This window comes from Balaenoptera physalus (genome assembly GCF_965194825.1).
Source record: "Balaenoptera physalus genome assembly, chromosome: 1".
Lineage (NCBI taxonomy): Eukaryota > Metazoa > Chordata > Mammalia > Artiodactyla > Balaenopteridae > Balaenoptera > Balaenoptera physalus.
Genome location: NC_138882.1, coordinates 30,020,858 through 30,040,632, shown reverse-complemented (window position 1 = coordinate 30,040,632; position 19,775 = coordinate 30,020,858).

The following is a 19,775-nucleotide window of genomic DNA, read 5'->3' as shown; positions in this document are numbered from 1 at the left end:
GCTCCGCGGCATATGGGATCTTCCCAGACCAGGGCTCGAACCCGTGTCCCCTGCATTGGCAGGCAGATTCTCAACCACTGCGCCACCAGGGAAGCCCCAGACTTTCTTTAGAGAGCAAATAATTGCCTAAGTTCATGGGTATAATTAAGATCTCAATTATAATTGACATCCAGTTGTATGTTTTGCTTCAGGCTTTCCTAGTAAGCCATTTCCCTAAGTGGGAAGGAAACAGTTGTGCCAAGCAATTGTACCTTAACCCATCTTACAGCTCAAGGATTTAGTTTCTAATCAGTGCTAAATTTATCATATCTTGCCTGGATTTGCAATAGAACAGCAGTCAAGCAAACTGTGAAGGAACAGAAAGCGTCAATGTTCAGCTAAAACGAGCAAGGAAATCCTTCCTAATCAAAGCCAGCAGTCACTGTCAAAATGAGCACACCCTGACTAGTTGCTGCTAACAAATGGAATTCTGCACGCCCAAAGCTTCCGCAGAACACCCTGGACACATGTCCATGAGCAATTTTTCATCTGTAGTAAAGAATTTCCATTCTCTAGACAAAGATACCAAGACAGAGAGTCCATTTTAAAATGTATCTTAAGTCATGTGAATGGATAACTCCTACTGCTTTTAAGTTTTACCCACTAGAAAGACTTGTTTTCAAGCTCTTATTCATTTTACCATTTATCTCATTTAAATAATATAATTTAATGACTTCTGATTTAACAGTATCTATCTTTATTCTACTCAGGGTTGAGTTTTTCAAATTTAGCAAAATATAGTTATCACTTGCTTGGTGAAGAACTCTGCTGACCCTATTTAAAATTTTAAGCGCCCCCCCCCCAATATTCTTTATGATTTCCATTTTATTGCCCTTCAGAGCACTTATCACTGTCTAACATACTATTTCGTATGTACTTATTTTATTTACTTTCTATATTCTTCTTACCTACTCCCCTCAACTAAATTGTCAACTCCACCAGGTGGAGAATTTTGTTTGTTTTCTTTACTTAGAGTATTCCTGACCTAGAGAAGATGCTCAATAAATATTTGTTCAATGAATGAATCAATGAATAAAGGTTAAGAATGTTGGCTTCAGAGTCAGGCTACCCAAAGTTAAATGCCAGCTCTATCACCTGAGGAAGATGTTTAAACATTTTAAGCCTCAGAAGAGGAAACTCTTCTGCAGAACAGGGATGATAATAATAATACTAATATTACAACTAATAATAATAATAAATCTCATGGTGTCATGAATAGCAAAGGAATGATGCATGTAAAAAGTGAAAAACATTCTGTACAGAGAGAATCTCCCTGGTAGAGGTAGATGCTATTGCTTGCTTTTGTGCTGCACTGAATATCCCCAAAGCCCTCAAGAGCCAAGGGGACATGACTGGAGGCCTTGGGGGTTGGGGATTCAGGCTCCACTCACAAATCCCTTCAACCAAAATAGCATCTCTGCTTTGTTAAAACTTTTTTCTTTTTAATTTTTTTACTATTACAGGTAAGATTTCATCCAGGAAAAAAAAAAAGTGTATTCTACACTTTTACTTTGAAATTCATCACCATCAGTTGTTAGAAAGGAAACATTTCACTTTCATTCTTCTGGGATTGAGCATTTGTGCTTTATATTACAGCTTTGCATCTGTCTAGTGGACGCTGTTGTTCATCCCAGTCTAGGAGAGAGAAAGGGACTGGAAAGGTAGATAGCATGGAGAAAGAAAAAGAGAAAAAAGAGAGCCAAGTTATATTCCTTGCCAAGTATAATACCTGGCACATAGCAAGTGCTCAGGAAACAGCAGTTCCCATCTCTTTCATTGTGGATACATAAGGTAGCCACAAACCCACATCCAAAAGAGCAGCAAACTAGCTTACTCTAGGTTTCAATGCCCATGATGTGAGGATTACCTGTCATTTGGGATCATACATAGCACAAATCCTATGCATAGTAGGAGCTAGGAGGGCACTTGTGATGTCTTGAGAAGATTTTAGAAACTTAGCCCTGATCTTTGTTTCCACTTGTTTTTTTCTGTATTAACAACCAGAGAAACTGGAGTTTGTCTGCAGGCCCCACAGCAAAAGCCAGCTTAGCCAGTGTCCCAGGAAGAGCCACCTGCCAGCGTACTCAACCAACACTGGGCTGGACGTAAGGGAAAACTCCTGGAGTTCTTTCCTGAATAAATGCTCCCAGAACAAAGAAAAGGTCAAGAGTGTATATTTGCTGCAGAAAGCCCCTCTCCTGGAATCAGCAGCCATGGCCATTAGTGCATTTCTGTGGCTGCACTCAATCACCTTAGGAAATGATATTGCCAGACTCCCAGGCTGAACCCTCTCCTTCTTTGCTTCCTCACTGCCATATTTCGAGGTTCTAGCGAAAGGTCTCTCTTGGCCAATAAAAGACAAGGAGGCAGTGAGGAATTGGCATGGGGCCAGCACATGAAGACAGGACTTGAAGAGACTAACCTGGGGAAAGAAAAACAGTGGGCTTTGGAAAACGAGTCCTATGTGTTATTGACAAAGAATGGAGTTCGGGAAATAACTCAGGACTCCTTCAAGCCACTGGGCCTGACTCAGGATTGGCTTAGAAAGAGAGTGACACTGCGAGTACAGAAAAGAGCAGAAGGATGGGAGAGAAAGGAGGAGGGAGAGCCGTGTGATCTCTTGGACCAGGTATGGTTAGAAATGACAAGGCAGACCCTGAGTTTCAAAACTCAAATCATAGGTTTTTACTTTCTTCAAGGTCTCTGCCAGATGTGAATCTCTATCCCTAACCTGGTCTGAATTACCTTGACTTCACCCTCAGGGCTCACTTTGAACACTGTTCAGTCCATCTGTATCCACTGACCCACATCATGAACGCCACCAACACGGTCTCCACACCTGGTCTTATAGCAGTGCTTACCTGGGCTGGACTAGCAGGTAAAGCTCCTGGTTCTGTCGCTTGCGGGCAGCCCATCCCTTGCTCTGGCCTCCAGTGCCCCCAACTACTTCAGTAAGAATGTATTGCGGTCAGTAGTTCATACCTCGTGTTAGGTACTACAGATACAACCATGAATCAGGCTCTGAACATATGTCATAGAAGTTTTAGTCTAGTGCAATGTTTTTTAAAACCTTTATTAACCCCAATTAACAAAAAGATACAATTTTATATCATTACTCAATACACATACACATATGTATTTAGGTATGTGTATGAAAATAATCACAATTTTACAAGACAATACTAACTAACGAGCCATAAAATGAATACTGTTATTTTCTATTCTAGTCTACTCATTTTTTCAATACCAGTAACAACCCACTAAGTTGATCCTATGACCTGCAGTTTAATACCCCCTAGATTAGTGGAGGATACAGACAAGAAAACAGATTATTATAATGCAGTTTTGGAGGTGTTATTATAAGGTCACAGCTGGGGTACTACTGGAGCACAAAGGAAAAGTAGTAGCCTGAAGACAATGCCAGTAATATGCTTAATGGCAGCCTGGACTGCAGAATCTGTGCTCTGAACCACTGTGCTCCACTACCTCCCAGGGGCTCCAGGAAGGTGACAGCAGGTGTGACTTTTACATGGCTAGGGATGAAAGGAGTTGGATCATCAAAGAGGAGAATGATTGGAGGAACAGGGAAAAGTCTTGCTGGCTGAGGTGGCAACATATGGAATAGTCAAAATCCTGAAAGCTAGCCTTGTGTGAGAAGGCAAACAGTTGGGTGTAAGTAGAACACAGAATGCTGAGAGGGAAGAGCTTCTTCCTGAGAGCCTTGGGAGAACCTGAAAAGGGTTTTAACTAGATCAGGTTTATGTTTTAGGAAAATCTCTTTAGGTGCTGAGTATAAAACAAAATATGTTCCATGGCCACAACAATTTGGAGCAGATACTTTCAGACCAAAATGCTCACAATTTACTCTGTGGTAGGTTTTTAATAGTAGGGGAGAGAAAAAGGAATTAAAAGTCTAAGATGCAATGGTAATTTGTCAAGTTTCTCTTCCCAGACTTCTACTCTTACTTAAGTTCCTAAATTAGAATGAATTTCAGACTAGAATTCCTCTCAGAATCCACTGGAGAAAGTTGAGGGCAGACGGATACTGACTGTGCAGAGGTCACCTGACAAAGTAACAGTAGGAAGGGATCATAGAGGAGGGCATTTTTGTCCTAAATTTGTCCCTTTGAATTTGTGCTGTTCAATATAGTAGTCACAAGATCTTTGTGGCCCTTTATATTTAAATCTAGGTTAATATGAGTTAAGTTTGAAAATTTTAGTTCCTCAATCATAAGCCACATTTCAAGAGCTCAGTAACCATATGTGGCTGAGGGTTACTGTAGTGGACATTTCCATCACCACAGAGCGTTTTGTTGGACAATGCTGCTTTAGAGAGTCTCATTCAGTCATATGTTAAATCATTCTTCTTATCTCACTATTTGTGTATTCAGAGACAAATCTGTAAGTATAGAACCATCCTTGGAGAACCAGGATGTTCTGCTTTACTCCAAATTGTTTCCAGTTATTTCTAGCGACCTTTTGTTTGAACCCAGGCCATAGAATGGACACTCTCAAGGCTCATTCATTCTCAGTCTTTTCCTCTCACTCTTGTTCTCAACCTCTCTCTCTCTCTCACACACACACACACACACACGGAAATATGCACAAACACACAAAACAATCTTTTAACTTGAGAACATTTTCCTGTGGGGGGAAAAACATATTTAGTAATAAGCCAGGCCATACCTAGTAGGATTTGGGCATCTCTTCCCTTCCCCAACAATTAGTACAGAAAAAATCAGGTTACCATGAGAATTCAGGGCAACCTTGATCAACTGGACTTTCAGAGAATAAATATTAGGAAGAATAATCATTAGGAAGATATGTTACAGAGGGGTAACATCCCACAAGGAGCCAGGAGGAACGGAATGCTGCTTCTAATTACGTTTTCCATAACTGTAATTGGCAGTTTTTCCTCAAAGCTTGATCAGAGGACAATCTTACTTAAGTCAGCAGGGAAGGCCCATGAGCTTTCAAAGGGCCTCCCCAAAACAGGCTGCATCGAGCAAACCCATGGGACTCCCACCCACCATGTACACTGCCCCTGCCCCTCACCTTGCCTCCTCATCTGCACCTGGACACGCTGGCCTGGGGTTCCACTGGATTCCACTTACTGTCCTCATTTTACAGATGAGGGAATTATAGAAGAGGAACTGTTTGTTAAAGCTGCATGTTGGATAATTCCAAGTCAGGGCTCAGAACCTGGTTCTCCCAATACCTAGCATGGAGCTTTTCCCAGTGGATTTCAGAATATTTCATATTTAGTAAAACTCTATAAAATTATTAATTTTGGAAGAACTATTTCTTTTCTTCAGAGTCAAAAGAGAATGAGTAAAGTGTAACTTGAAAAATATGCATGTGAAAAAAATACACATGTGGTCACAATTAACACATAATTCTGCCATGCACTGAAAATTTTAAAAAGAAATTGTACCTAGGTAAGGCTTCTTACCATGTTTTATGGCGTCTTTGACAAACTGGTCATGTAAATGGAGATTAAGGCCATTCTTATCTTTGTGACCATGTAGTGGAATTTATACTCAGACAAACTGGGTTGAAGTCCAAGCCTATCCATTTTATAGCTGGAGGCCTTGGAGCAAAACATATTCTAGAAAAAGTGGTGTGGTGTAAAAGTACTTATGGGCAAATTTATATTAAATAATGTATGCCCAGAAAGGGAGCAATATAGATTAGTTGTTTTCCTCACTTTGACCTCATCATTAGCATCTTCAATGAGTGATCAAGTGTGAAAGCATATCTATTCTGCATTTAAAACCTTCACAATCCTTGACATGGGTCTTGGCAATGATTTCTTTTTTTTTTTTTTTTTTTTTTTTTGGATATGATACCTAAAGCACAAGACAACAAAAGCAAAAATAAGCAAGTGGGACTACATCAAACTGAAAAGCTTCTGCACAACAAAGCAATCAATGAATGAAGTCAACCTACTCAATGGGAAAAAATATTTGCAAACTATATATCTAATAAGGGTTAATATCAAAAGTATATAAAGAACTCCTACAACTCAACAGCAAACCCCCAAATAATCCAGTTAAAATGGGCAAAATAACTGAATAGACATTTTTCCAAAGAAGATGCACAAAAAGCCAATAAGTACATGAAAAGATGTTCAACATCACTAGTTGTTAGGGAAATGCAAATCAAAACCACAATGAGATATCACCTCATACCTGTTAGGATCACCATCATTAAGAAGATAAGAGATAACAAATGCTGGTGAGGATGTGGAGAAAAAGGAACACTTGTGAACTGTTGGTGGGATTGTACACTGGTACAGACACTGTGAAAACAATATGGAGGATCCTTTAAACATTCAAAATAGAACTACAATATGATCCAGCAATTCCACTTCTGGGAATATATCCAAAGGAAATAAAAACATTAACTAAAAAAGATATCTGCAGCTGTGTGTTCATGGCAACATTATTTACAATAGCCAGGACATGGAAACAACCTAAGTGTCCATCAATGGATGAATGGATAAAGAAGCTGTGGTGTATATATACAATGGAATATTATTCAGCCATAGAAAACTAGGAAATCCTGCTATTTGTGACAACATCAATGGACCTCGAAGGCACTACGCTAAGTAAAATAAGTTAGAGAAAGACAAATACTGTATGAGCTCACTTATATGTGGAATCTTAAAAACAAAAAGCAAATAAACAAAAAACATAGAAAAAGAGATCAGATTTGTGGTTACCAAAGGCAGGGGTGGGGGTGGGAGGATTGGAGAAAGGTGATCAAGAGGTACAAATTTCTAGTTAGAAGATAAATTAATACCAGGAATGTAATGTACAATATGATGACTATAATTAACACTACTGTATGATACGTATGAACTTTAAGAGAGTAGATCCTGATAGTTCTCATCACAAGGACGATTTATTTTCTTTCTTTGCTTTCTCTTTTTGATGCATCTATGTGTGATGGTGGATGCTAACCAGACTTATTGAGGTCATCATTTTACAAAACATGTAAGTCAAACCATTATGCTTATGCCTTAAATTTATGCAGTGACGAATGTCAATTATATCTCAGTAGAACTGGAAAAAAATAAATGTTAGACAAAAAACAAAAAGATTCAGAACAGCATCCTTAATATACTAGGAGCTGTGCTATTATAAACAATAAATTAAAAGCCCAACTGGTCTCTCATTCCTTCCACATGGCTTTTTCATACATTTATGGGAGTTTTTCACCTTGCTGATGGCACTGATTTATCTTACTGTCTTGCTGTTCTTATAATAATTAGAAGCATCAAGTATGTTGTGTACTTTGCAAGAGAATGAAATGTTTACAACCTTTATGTTGTGACTATGATTCTTAAATGCATATGCAATAGGAGCCCCTGAATCTCCTTCACGTTAAGTCCCTTGGCAAGCATGGTCATAACTTCTTTTCTCCTAGAAAATGGTATCAGGGCCATCTAACTGGGTTACATGAATTGCATGCCGATGGCTCTGGATGTTTTATGGTCCTCTGTTAAATAGAAGGAGAACCCACTTCTGCCAGCCTTAATGACAGCACCAGATTGCTGCTGCTCCTAAAATAAAGAAATAAAACAAAATGAAATCTGCTGGTCTTAAAGGGCATGACTCTGAGGAGAACAAACATCTTGGGTTTTTTTCAATGCACATTTAAAGTGACAGTGACCACTTTAACCTACAACCACTGCAGATTGCATCTTATTGTGTTTAATATTCTGGTTTCTCATTACAATCTCCTTACTCTGCTCAAATGTTTCCATTTATTGTGCAAGCTTTTATCTCCAAAGCATATAGAGTTTTCTGTCACTTCTGACACATGAAAATGATTTTTGCTTCTTTCCTTTGCAGTTACTTTTTAAAGTAAATGAATAAAACCAATGCATTATTCATCTTCTGGATGGATAGATGGGAGCCAAAGAGCACGCTGGTGCCTGTGGCTTCAGCCTGCCCCTGAAAAGAATGGAAAGGAGGGAGGAAATCCAAAGCTCCCCCATCTCTAGTCCCCCAGTACACACACACCAGAACTAACTGCAGCAAGGCCTTCATCCAAGTTTTCCAGAGACTTCTACCCTCCAGACTTCTTTTGAATATGGAAAGTTACACCAACAAAAATAATGGCTGTTGTTAAATTGCTCCTAGGTAGCTTTTTTCAGAACTTTAGAGTTCACTGCTGATGTCAGCAAGTAGATTAGACATTTCTTACTCATTAAAATCTTCAAGAAGCCTGGCATACTGTTAAAGGAGCGATATTTAATACAACAGTCTTCAGGCTCTTCTGTGCCCATCTGTTTATGATCTTCAGAGACATAGATCTAAAGCAAGTTTCATTTCACTGTGGCCTGAAGTTTTCCCCTGACTCTCCACAATTTAAATCCCTAACTAAGGAAGAAAATCAATCACATCAGTTTTATCAGTGCTGACTTTGTTTAAACATAAGGTGCTCATTGTTCTGCAAAAACATCGTGGTCAGAGGGTCAAAGAGGCCAAGCTTCTGAAAAGCAAGAAGAGTCACCTCAGTGCTTGCCTTGTCCACCAAGAACCCATGATCCTCTCAAATGGTTTATTCAGAACCTCAACACAGATGGTCCCAGACTTATGATGGTTTGACTTACCATTTTTTGACTTTACATTGGTGCAAAAGTGATACACATTCAGTAGAAATCGTACTTCAAATTTTGAATTTTTATCTTTTCCTGGGTGGGAGCTATGTCCTATAATCCTCTCTCCCAGTCAGCCATGTGATCACAGGGGTAAACAACTGATACACTTAAAACCATTCTGTACCCACACAACCATTCTATTTTTCACTTTCACTACAGTATTCAATAAATTATATGAGATAGTCAACACTTTACTATAAAATAGGCTCTGTGTTAGATGATTTTGCCCAACTGGAGGCTAATGTATGTGTTCTGAGCACATTTAAGGAATGGCTAGGCTAAGCCATGATGTTCAGTAGGTTAGGTGTATTAAATGGACTTTTGACATGATATTTTTTAACTTAGGAAGGGTTTATCAGGTTGTAACCACATCATAGGTTGAGGAAGATCAGTATATGAGATGTGTTATGGTGGAATTGCTCCAGTGGGGAGGACTGGGTGTTCGCAGAGGGAGGTGAGGGAGACAGTCATACCTCTACCTTGAGTAAACATGAAACTTTCAGGTGCTCAGTGAGGAATCAGTCACTACACTGGTCAGAAACTATAACGGTCTGGGATTGTCAATCATTCCTTCCTTTAATTTTTTTAAGCACTGGAACTCTTTCTCCAGAAAATTTATGTAGCTTATTTTTTCAGCACTTGATCCACATTCTAGCATCGGTGACTACTGAGAGAGTTCCAATCTGTCTCTGGTTTGCTTTACTATGCTCATTCTTCAGCCCAGTTTTAGTTTTACTCCTCGATGACTTTTTCCTAAAAAACCCAGGAAAAGATTAGGAGGCACTGTGGGATGGAGGCACTCTTGAACAGTGTTTCCCATTGAGGAGCCCTAGGAACACAGATTTGGGCCTAGAAACCTGCTGATCCTACAGCACAGAGCAGGAGAGAAGGATGGCCTTGTTCAAACAGGCCTGGGGCATCAAGGAGCATTTTAGTAGAGAGATAGTGAAGGAGGAGGCGGAGGGGGAGAAATTGCGTGTTGCTCTCAACCAGAGTTGCCAGGTTTAGCAAAAAGAAAGCAAGGAGGTTAGGAAGGAAGGAAGGAAGGAAGGAAGGAAGGAAGGAAGGAAGGAAGGAAGAGGGAGAGGAAGGAAAAAGAAAAGAATAAAAAGGAAATAAAAAGAAAAGAAAAGGACACTGTTGGACATACTTATACTAAAAAATTGTTCATTATTTATCTGAAATTCAAATTTAGCTGGGCACCCTTATTTGACCTGGCACCCATGTCCCTAACTTCCCCTTCTCTCTGCCCTCCCACTGGAGCAGCTCCACAATTATCCATTTCCTAAATTGAGGTTCTACATAAAATTGCTTTAAAGGGGGGGCCTGAGGGTTTAAAAATATTTAAATGTGGGAATAGATGAAAATTACCACTACACTCCAACAAATAAATTTATCTGGGTATTTAGGAAAAGAAAAGTGTGCACATATGCTATAACTTCATGGTAAGAAATTTTATATTTTATTTTATTATAATTTGACACAGCCTAAGAAAAGCTGCCTGTGGTAGACTTCAGCCTTTTCTGTAACCATGCCTGTTGCCCTGTGTTTTCACAGTTCCTCCCACTAGTGGCAGAATGTACTTCCCTGCCCATGACTTGGGTTTGGCAGCATGTCTGCTTTGGGCAGTGGGATATAACCTGATGTACTAGCATGATTAGGCTTGTGCTCTTGCCCTCTGTCATCACCACCAGAAGAACATGCCTCAAGGGTTAGTCCACCTGTCCTAGAAAAATGAGATGCTTGGAGCAGATCTAAATTGAACCCATGGCCTTGAGTCAAGCCCAGCTGAGCCCAGACAAGTTGATTCATATATTCATGAGCTAGAAATAGGTACTTTGTGTTGTATTTTGGGGTGGTTTGTTATGAAACATTACTGTGTCAAAAACTGACCTATACATTCCACCTCATCACTCTCAGGGTATCGATCAAGGCTGCCAGTTCCTTTAGGAGCCGAGATTTACAATAGCATGCATGACAGAGATTTTCTATTTAGGTAAGAAATTTTTGAGCAGAAATTTTAGGAGCGATGAATAATAAAATTTCTAAAGATTCACAGAGAAGCCACCTACTAAAGGAAAATTACCATCCAGATTGCTAATAAGATTATCACTAATCTGCTCAGTTTAAAAACTAAATGTTCTTTCCAAGATTTTAAAAAAGTATTTCAAGGATGGAAATGAGGACTAGTCACCATGAGAAATTATAAAACTGAACAGTTGTGCAGGCAATGCCTTTATTAGAGTAAACATTTAAGCAGGCAGAAGTTGGTGATTGTTATTCCCCCTTCAACGTATTTTAGATTCAGGAGGTATGTTTTATTAAACTTGGTATTTGCAGGAGAAATACAATGTGTAGCCGATGGGAAAGTTGAAGAATCATTTTTCATTTTAGTCAGTGGTGTTCTCCAGAGATGCCTGCCACAAAACCTCCTCCCTTTAGCCCCTCCTTGAAAAATATGTCAAAACCCCTTTTCAATTTCTATGCTATTTGCCTCCTACAATAACACATCTCAATGTGATAAAGCCAAATATTAGTACTAATATTTCTAAGTGCTGTTAGAGGGATTGGACCTCTTCAAAAATCACACTGTCAACTGCATTATGAAATTTTCCCACATTTGGAAACCAAAATGAATCTTCAAGGAAGCCCTTGTGCCAAAGATTCCACTGGGAATGACATGAAGTGGCCACTGTAAATGAGGAAACTTGATCATTTTTAAACATGAACTGCAAAACTGTGAAAGAACATCAAGTTTACATTAAGCAAAACTACAGTGTGTTTCCAAAACTACAATGTGGTTTTCAGGAGTTAGTGTGCACAGGAGCTTAAAATCTTATTTAAACATGATACCACTCACCCTAATCTATAGTGTCAAGTAAGGAATGGTAGATTATTGAACTAGAATCATGTTTCTCAAACATTTTTACTAAAAATATTCTTTTAGACAGAGAGAAAAGGATTTCCATTGCTCTGATCTCAGTTTATACTGACGTGATTGACTGCAAGTTAGGTGTTTTATTGTCAAAATTCATAATTTTTGCATTCTATTTCATAATATATCCATGTAGTTTAACATAAAAATAACATTTTCAATTACCATCAGGGAAAAGAAACAAATTTCTTCAAGGCTCCTTGGTTAAATAATGAAAGATATTGTGGTAGTGGATCTATCAAACTTGGAAAATTGGGCTGCATTCAAGAGCCCTAAATCTGCATAATGGTTAAAACATCTCTGACTTGGTATCACAGATTCTGAGAATTCACAATCACATAAATATCAAGATCAAATAGTTCCTTTTCTCCTTTAAAATTCCCTCTGGAATGAAGAGGTAATGACAACAGTTTGGGTCCAATTGGCCGCAAGCCACTCTTTCACCTACTCTACTTGAAAGCCCCACAGTTCATGGATTCAAGCTAAGGAGATTATTCCTTCCAGTGCATATCTCCCTGGGACTTTAAAGGTGAAGCCCTGACTTTAGGAGTTGCATGGTGGTGTAAGAGTGAAGCTGGTGATAATTGTGGGTTCTTTTGGTGTTAATAGTTCTCACTCCTAGGGAGCCTTCTCCTTGAACTAACCAGAGATGACACACACTCACAAATTAGGCTTGGCCTTGAGTCCTTCCCCAAAATGCATTACCCTTAAGGAAATACGGGGGATATTGGGGGGGATTGGACAAAGACTTGAGGAAATAAAAAGATGTGTCCATAGAAAATTCCAAGTTAAAAGTCTAGACAATCTATTTAAACCAAGGAGAAGGATGGAAATCAAAGGACATGAGAATATGCCAATATTTAACAGTTGGAAGATATAGATGCCAATTTTTTTTCCTCATCCAATTATTAGGAACTATAATTCACATACCATAAAAGTGGGTGTGAGGTGTACTTCATTGTGGTTTTTATTTGCGTTTCCCTAAAGACTAATAACGTTGAAACTTTTTATATGCTTACTGGTTATTTATATATCTTCCTTGGAGAAATGTCTATTCAAATCCTTTGTCCTTTTAAAAATTTGATTATTTGTCTTTTTATCACTGAGTTGTAAGTGCTCTTTATATACTATGGATACTAAATCCTTATCAGATTTGATTTTCAAGTATTTTCTCCCATTCTGTGCATTGTCTTTTCACATTATCAGTGGTGTCCTTTGTAGTACAAAAGTTTTAAATTTTGATGAAGTCCAATTTATCTATTTTTTCCTTTGGTTGCTTATGCCTTTGGTGTCATGGCTAAGAAATAATCGCCCAATCCAAGGGATCAAAGACTTACACACGTCTTTTCTTCTAAGATTTATACAGTTTTAGTTTTTACATTTAGATTTTTGATTCATTTTGAGTTAGTTTTTTCGTATGGTGTGAAGAAGTCCAAATTCATTCTTTTATATTTGGAGATGCAATAGTTCCAGTACCATTTGTTGAAAAAACTATTGTTTCCACAATTGTCTTGGTACATTGCTGAAGACCAATTAACCATGGATATATGGGTTTATTTCTGAACTCTCAATTCTGTTCCACTGAGCTGCATGTCTGTCCTTATACCGGTAGCAACAGACTTGATTACTATAATTTTGTAGTAAATTATGGTATCAGGAAGTGTGAGTCCTCCAGCTTTGTTCTTATTTTCCAAGATTACTTTGGTTATTTTGGATCACTTGCATTTCATATGACTTTTAGGATCAGCTTGTCAATTTCTGCAAAGAAAGAAAAACAGGATTTTGAGAGTCAAAATTTGGGGAATATCGCCATCTTAACAATATTAAATCTTCCAATACATAAACACAATAAATAAATAAATGTCCTTCCATTTATTTCGGTATTTTCTTTCAATGATGTTTTACACTTTTCAGTGTTCAAATATTTCACTTATTTTCTTGAATTTATTCCTATGTATTTTATTAGTTTGATACTATTGTGTGTGGAACTGTTTTCTTATTTAACTTTTGGATTGTTCCTTTCTAGTTTATAGAAACACAATTGTCTTTTGTATATTGATTTTATACCCACAACCTTGCTGAACTTGTGTGTTTGCTCTAATTGCTTTTAGGGATTCATTAGCATTTTTTACATTCATGATCACGTTTTCCACAAATAAAGAGAGTTTTACTTTCTCCTTTCCAATCTGGAGGTCTTTTATTTCATTTTATTGCCAAAATGTGCTGGCTAGAACCTCCAGTAAAATGTTGACTAGAAATGGCAATAATAGATTTAAGTGGCAATAATTGTCTTGTTCCTGATGTTAGAGGGAAAGCTTTTAGTCTTTTACTATTAAGTAAGATGCTAGTTCTGAATTTTCATAGAGGTTCTTTATCAGGTGAGAAAAGTCCCCTTCTATTTCTCATATTTTGAAGGGTATTCTCATAAAAAGGTGTTTGCTTTTGTCAAATGCTTTCTCTGTGTCTATTAAGATGATTATGTGGCTTTATCTTTTTTTTTTGGTTTATATGGCCTATTACAGTGATTGATTTTCATATGTTGAAACAACCTTGTATTGCCAGGATAAATCCACTTGGTCATGGTGTATAATCATTTTTATATATTGCTGGATTTGGTTTGATAGTATTTTATTGAGGATTTCTGCATCTATATTCATGAGAGATACTGGTCTCTAGTTTTCTTTGCTTGTGATGTCTTTATATGGTTTCAGTATCAGGAAAATACTACAAATATTCATTCTAAGTAATGAATGTATAATAATGAATAAATAATACTCATAGAATGAAATGAGATGTGTTCTCTTCCAGTTTTTTTGAAGAATAGAAATCAATTTTTAAAAGAAGATGGAATTGATGTACTTTTTTGTATTCCTTCTGCTAAGTACAGCTAGAAGCCCTGGACAGTATATTTAAAATAAACATAAGAATATTCTGAGACAGACTTGCTAGGGATCTCAGTATCCAAGGAATAACATAGTGGTGAGTTCCCTGGGGTTGTTTTTTATTTTTTGTTTGTTTGCCTCAAACATCTCATATTTGGGGCCGAAAACCTGGAAATGCCAATGGACTCAGACAAAATAACCCAAACAAAGGCTTGCCCTCTCTAGCTAAAAGATCAGGAAAGGTGCGGTCTATGAAGACAAAAAACTTTAGACAATAACTGCTCTATTCCAGCCAAAGCCACAGAAAAAACTGTGGCCCCATCCTCACCCACATCATCAAAGGCCAAGGGAGGAGCCTAGACTTCTACTTTCATGAAGCTGTAACTGCCTTCAGGGTAGTGTCAGAGAAGGTCAAGTATGGAGTTACACTTTTATCGTCTCAAGGCAGTAACAAAAATGCCCCACCATGATGTCAGTGGAGAAGTGTTAGAATTATCTGACAGGATTTTAAAGCAGCCATCATGAAAATGCTTTAGCAAGCAATTAACAAAATTCTTGAAACAAATGAAAAAATAGAAAGTTTCAGCAAAGAAATATAGAATATAAAGAAGAATCAAATAAATATTTTTAAACTAAAGAATAAATAACCAATATAAAAAACCCAAACAGTTGATTTCAGCAGCAGAATGGAGAGGAGAGAGAAAAGAATCTGTGAACTTGAAGACAGAATGATCGATATTACCTAATCTGAATGAAAGAGGGAAAACAAACTGAAAAAATGATCAGAGCATGAAAGATCTGCAGAAGTATAAAAAAAGATCTAACTATTTTATCAGTAGTATCTTGGAAAGAGAGAAGAAATGGGGCAGGACTGAAAAAGTACTCAAAGAAATAATGACTGTATACTTCCCAAATGTAGCATAAATAAACAGATAAATAAGTACCCCTCAAAATCCAAGCAAGATGTTCTGTATTTATAAAAAGATTATTCTAAAATTTATATGGACATGTAAAGGAACTAGAATAGCTAGTTCTTTTTCTTTTGAAAAATAAGTGGGAAAAAACATGTACCCAATTTCCAGACTTGTTATATAGCTATGTTAATTAAGACTTTGTATATTGGCAGAGGGATAGACACATATATCAATGAAACTGGAAACAGAAGCCAGAAATTAAGCCATTCAATGCAAAGAAAGATAGCCTTTTCAACAAACAGTGCTGGAGCAATTGGATATCCATAAGAAAAAAAAAAAAAAAACTTTAAACCTCACAGCTACCACAAAAGTAACTGAAAATGGATCATGGACTTAAACGTAAATTTTTAAAATGTGAAAATTTTAGAAAAAAATCATGAGAAATCTTCAGGACCTAGGGCTAGGCAAAGAGGTCTTGAACTTGACACCAAAAGCATGATCCATAAAAGGAAAACTTGATTAACTACACTTCATCAAAACTGAACTTTAGCAAAACTTTGTTCTGCAAAAGGTCCTGTTAAAATGATGAAAAAACAACTACACACTGGGAGAAAATATTTCCAGACCACATATCCAGCAAATGATTAGCATTTACAATATATAAAGAACTCTCAAAGCAATAGTAAAAATAGAAACAATCCAATTAGGAAATGGGCAAGAGACATGAACAGACATTTCACTCAAGAGGATATACAGATAGCAAATAACCACATAAAAAGATATTCAATATTAGTAACCATTAGCAAAATGCAAACTAAAACCACCATAAAATATCACTACACACCTATCACAGCAACTAAAATTAAGAATAATAACAGGGCTTCCCTGGTGGCGCAGTGGTTGAGAATCTGCCTGCCAATGCAGGGGACACGGGTTCGAGCCCTGGTCTGGGAAGATCCCACATGCCGCGGAGCAACTGGGCCCGTGAGCCACAACTACTGAGCCTGAGCGTCTGGAGCCTCTGCTCCGCAACAAGAGAGGCCGCGATAGTGAGAGGCCCGCGCACTGCGATGAAGAGTGGCCCCCCGCTCGCTGCAACTGGAGAAAGCCCTCACACAGAAACGAAGACCCAACACAGACAAAAATAAACATAATAAATAAATAATAAATAAAAATTAAAAAAAAAAAAAAAAAAAGAATAATAACAACACAAAATGCCATCAAGGATGTAGAGAAGCTGTATTACTCACTTACTGCTCATGAGAATGCAAAATGTTACAGCCACTCTGGAAAACATTTTAGCAGTTTTTAAAAAAGTTAATATGCAACTACCACATGACCCAGCAATTGCACTCCTGGGTATTTAACCCAGAGAAATGAAAACTATGTTCACACAAAAACCTGTACACACATGTTTATAGCAGCTTTATTCATAATAGTGAAAAACTGGAAACAACCCAGATGTCTTTCAATGGGTGATGGTTAAACAAACTGTGATACATCCATACTGTGGAATATTACTCAGCAGTAAGAAGAAATGAACCATTGACATACACAGCAACTTGGATGAATCTCCAGAGAATTATGAGTAAAAAATATCCAATTTCAAAAAGCTACATACCATGTAATTCCATATATTACACTCTTGAAACGATAAAATCATAAAAATGAAAAAGAGATTAGTGATAGCCAGAGGTTGAGGTTGGGGGAAGGGTGTAGTAGGAAAGCTGTGGCTATAAAAGGACAAAATAAGGAATCCCTTTGGTGATGAAACTATTCTGTATTTTACTGTGTTGATATGAATATCTTGGTGTGATAATGTGCTTTAGTTTTGCAAAATGTTACAATTGAGGGAAACCACAAAGAGTATATGAGAGCTCTCTGTTTCTAATAGCTACATGTGAATTTACAATGTTCTCAAAACAAAAAGTTTAATTAAAAACTTCCAACTGCTTTCATTAGGCCAATATAACTTTGATACCAAAATTGGACAGGAACAACCTAAAAAAGAAAATCACTGGCACATTGAACACATGACTATGTATTAACAAACTTAATCCAGTAGTGTATAAAGGAGATATTACATCCCCCAAAATTGGGTTTATCTTATCTGGTATGTTCACACAATGAAATATTATATTGTAGTGAAAATGAACTATAGCTACCTGAAACAATGCATGTGTACGTATTTTTTAAAGCAGGCAATCAATAACCCCCAAATTCAACATGCTGGGAAGGAGGCAGGGCAATGGAACAGAGAAAAGCTCATTGGTAGATGTAGGTCATTAATAAGGTTCTAGTTCTTTAACTGGCGGTGAGTTTATAGGTGTTCATAACATTATTTAAAGTATTTTAAAATACATAATATAAAAGTGGTTTATGGGTAAATTAAAGATAACTGTCTGACATGAAACAGGCTGATGACTCACCAATATTGCAGCCCTGAGGTCCATTTGGGAAAAATAAATTCTGACGAACACATTCTCTTGGCTAAGCCAGCTTACATATTTGCAGTACAGCCAGCTTTCAGAGACATTTCTGGTTTTCTGACAAATTCATTTTTAAAAGATGAGAATTTTAAGCAATTTATGACTTTTTAGAAAAGTCACAATTTTATGTCCTCCACCCCCATTGAACACTCTGAGAAAGTGACAGTTTCTGAGGTGAGGTATCTTGGTAAAAGATCCAGTGGATGCTGGTCTTTTCCTGGGTGTATTAACAGTCTTGGTGTGAGGCATTCCTCTTCTCAGCTTTGCCTTTCCAGATTTACTCCATCTGTGCACATGGCCAAGCATTTTTTTTGTGTAATTGATACAGTGCCTGCGAAATACCTCATACATCTTGTTGAGAATGTCTTCACCAGTTATTTTGCCAAAAGTCCTTTTCAAATTAACACCTTCAAGGACAACATAACTATAAATATGGTAATCTATGACCAATAGTACAAGTATATTATTCATGCCCACACCTTCAGCTATCTGTAATGGAAGGAACAAGGTCAACTCCAATCTCCAGCCAGCTGTTTCAGTATGTCTGTTGAGCACATTAAAGTGTATCATAGAAAGTGTCACTTAATAATTGCCTCCTTTAAGCTAGGTAACTACTTTAGACCCAAAACAGATTCGAGGTTTCATCCAATGGTCTCCTTTTAGGTAAGTGGAACCTAGAGATAAGTGCTGCAACTGACTTTATTGGAAGCTTCAAAACACTTTAAAAAATGTTTATTTAATGCTGCTTCTCATTGGTCTAACCAACATCTATCATATTCAGTTGCAGGTATTTTATTCTAAATTAACATTTTAAATTTTTATATTGTGTTGTCCAAATGGTTCGCTCGGTTTTTTCCGTAAGATGGTCTAGTATCACTTAGTTGTCTTTAACTTCATTCGAAATAATTTTGTTAGATTGTATGTGACAGCTGTCATATCAGCATGCATTTTAAAAAAGACATCAAAATCAGTGAATTTTTGTTTAGCCATTTTAATATTGAAGATGGAAGAAAAAAAGCAACATTTTCAGCATATCATGCTTTATTATTTCAAGAAAGGTAAAAACGCAACCAAAACGCAAAAAACGATTTGTGCAGTGTATGGAGAAGGTGCTATGACTTATCGAACGTGTCAAAATGAAAACGTTCCGTTTTTAAGACAAATTGTCTTAAACAATTCCATTTTTAAGACAAATTGTCTTAAAAAATCACCCATTGATGGGCGATGAAAATTGGATACTGTACAATAATGTGGAACAGAAGAGATCATGGGACAAGTGAAATGAACCACCACCAACCACACCAAAGGCTGGTTTACATTCAAAGAAGGTGATGTTGTGTGTATGGTGGGATCAGAAAGGAGTCCTCTATTATGAGCTCCTCCAGAAAACCAAACAATTAATTCCAACAAGTACTGCTCCCAATTAGACCAACTGAAAGCAGCACTCGACGAAAAGCATCCAGAATTAGTCAACAGAAAACGCATAATCTTCCATCAGGATAACGCAAGACTGCATGTTTCTTTGATGACCAGGCAAAAACTGTTACAGCTTGGCTGGGAAGTTCTGATTCACCTGCCATAGTCACCAGACATTGCACCTTCGGATTTCCATTTATTTTGGTCTTTACAAAATTTTCTTAATGGAAAAAATTTCAATTCCCTGGAAGACTGTAAAAGGCACCTGGAACAGTTCTTTGCTCAAAAAAGATAAAAAGTTTTGGGAAGATGGAATTATGAAGTTGCCTGAAAAATGGTAGAAGGTAGTGGAACAAAAGGGTGAATACATTGGTCAATAAAGTTCTTGGTGAAAATGAAAAATGTGTTCTTTATTTTTACTTAAAAAAC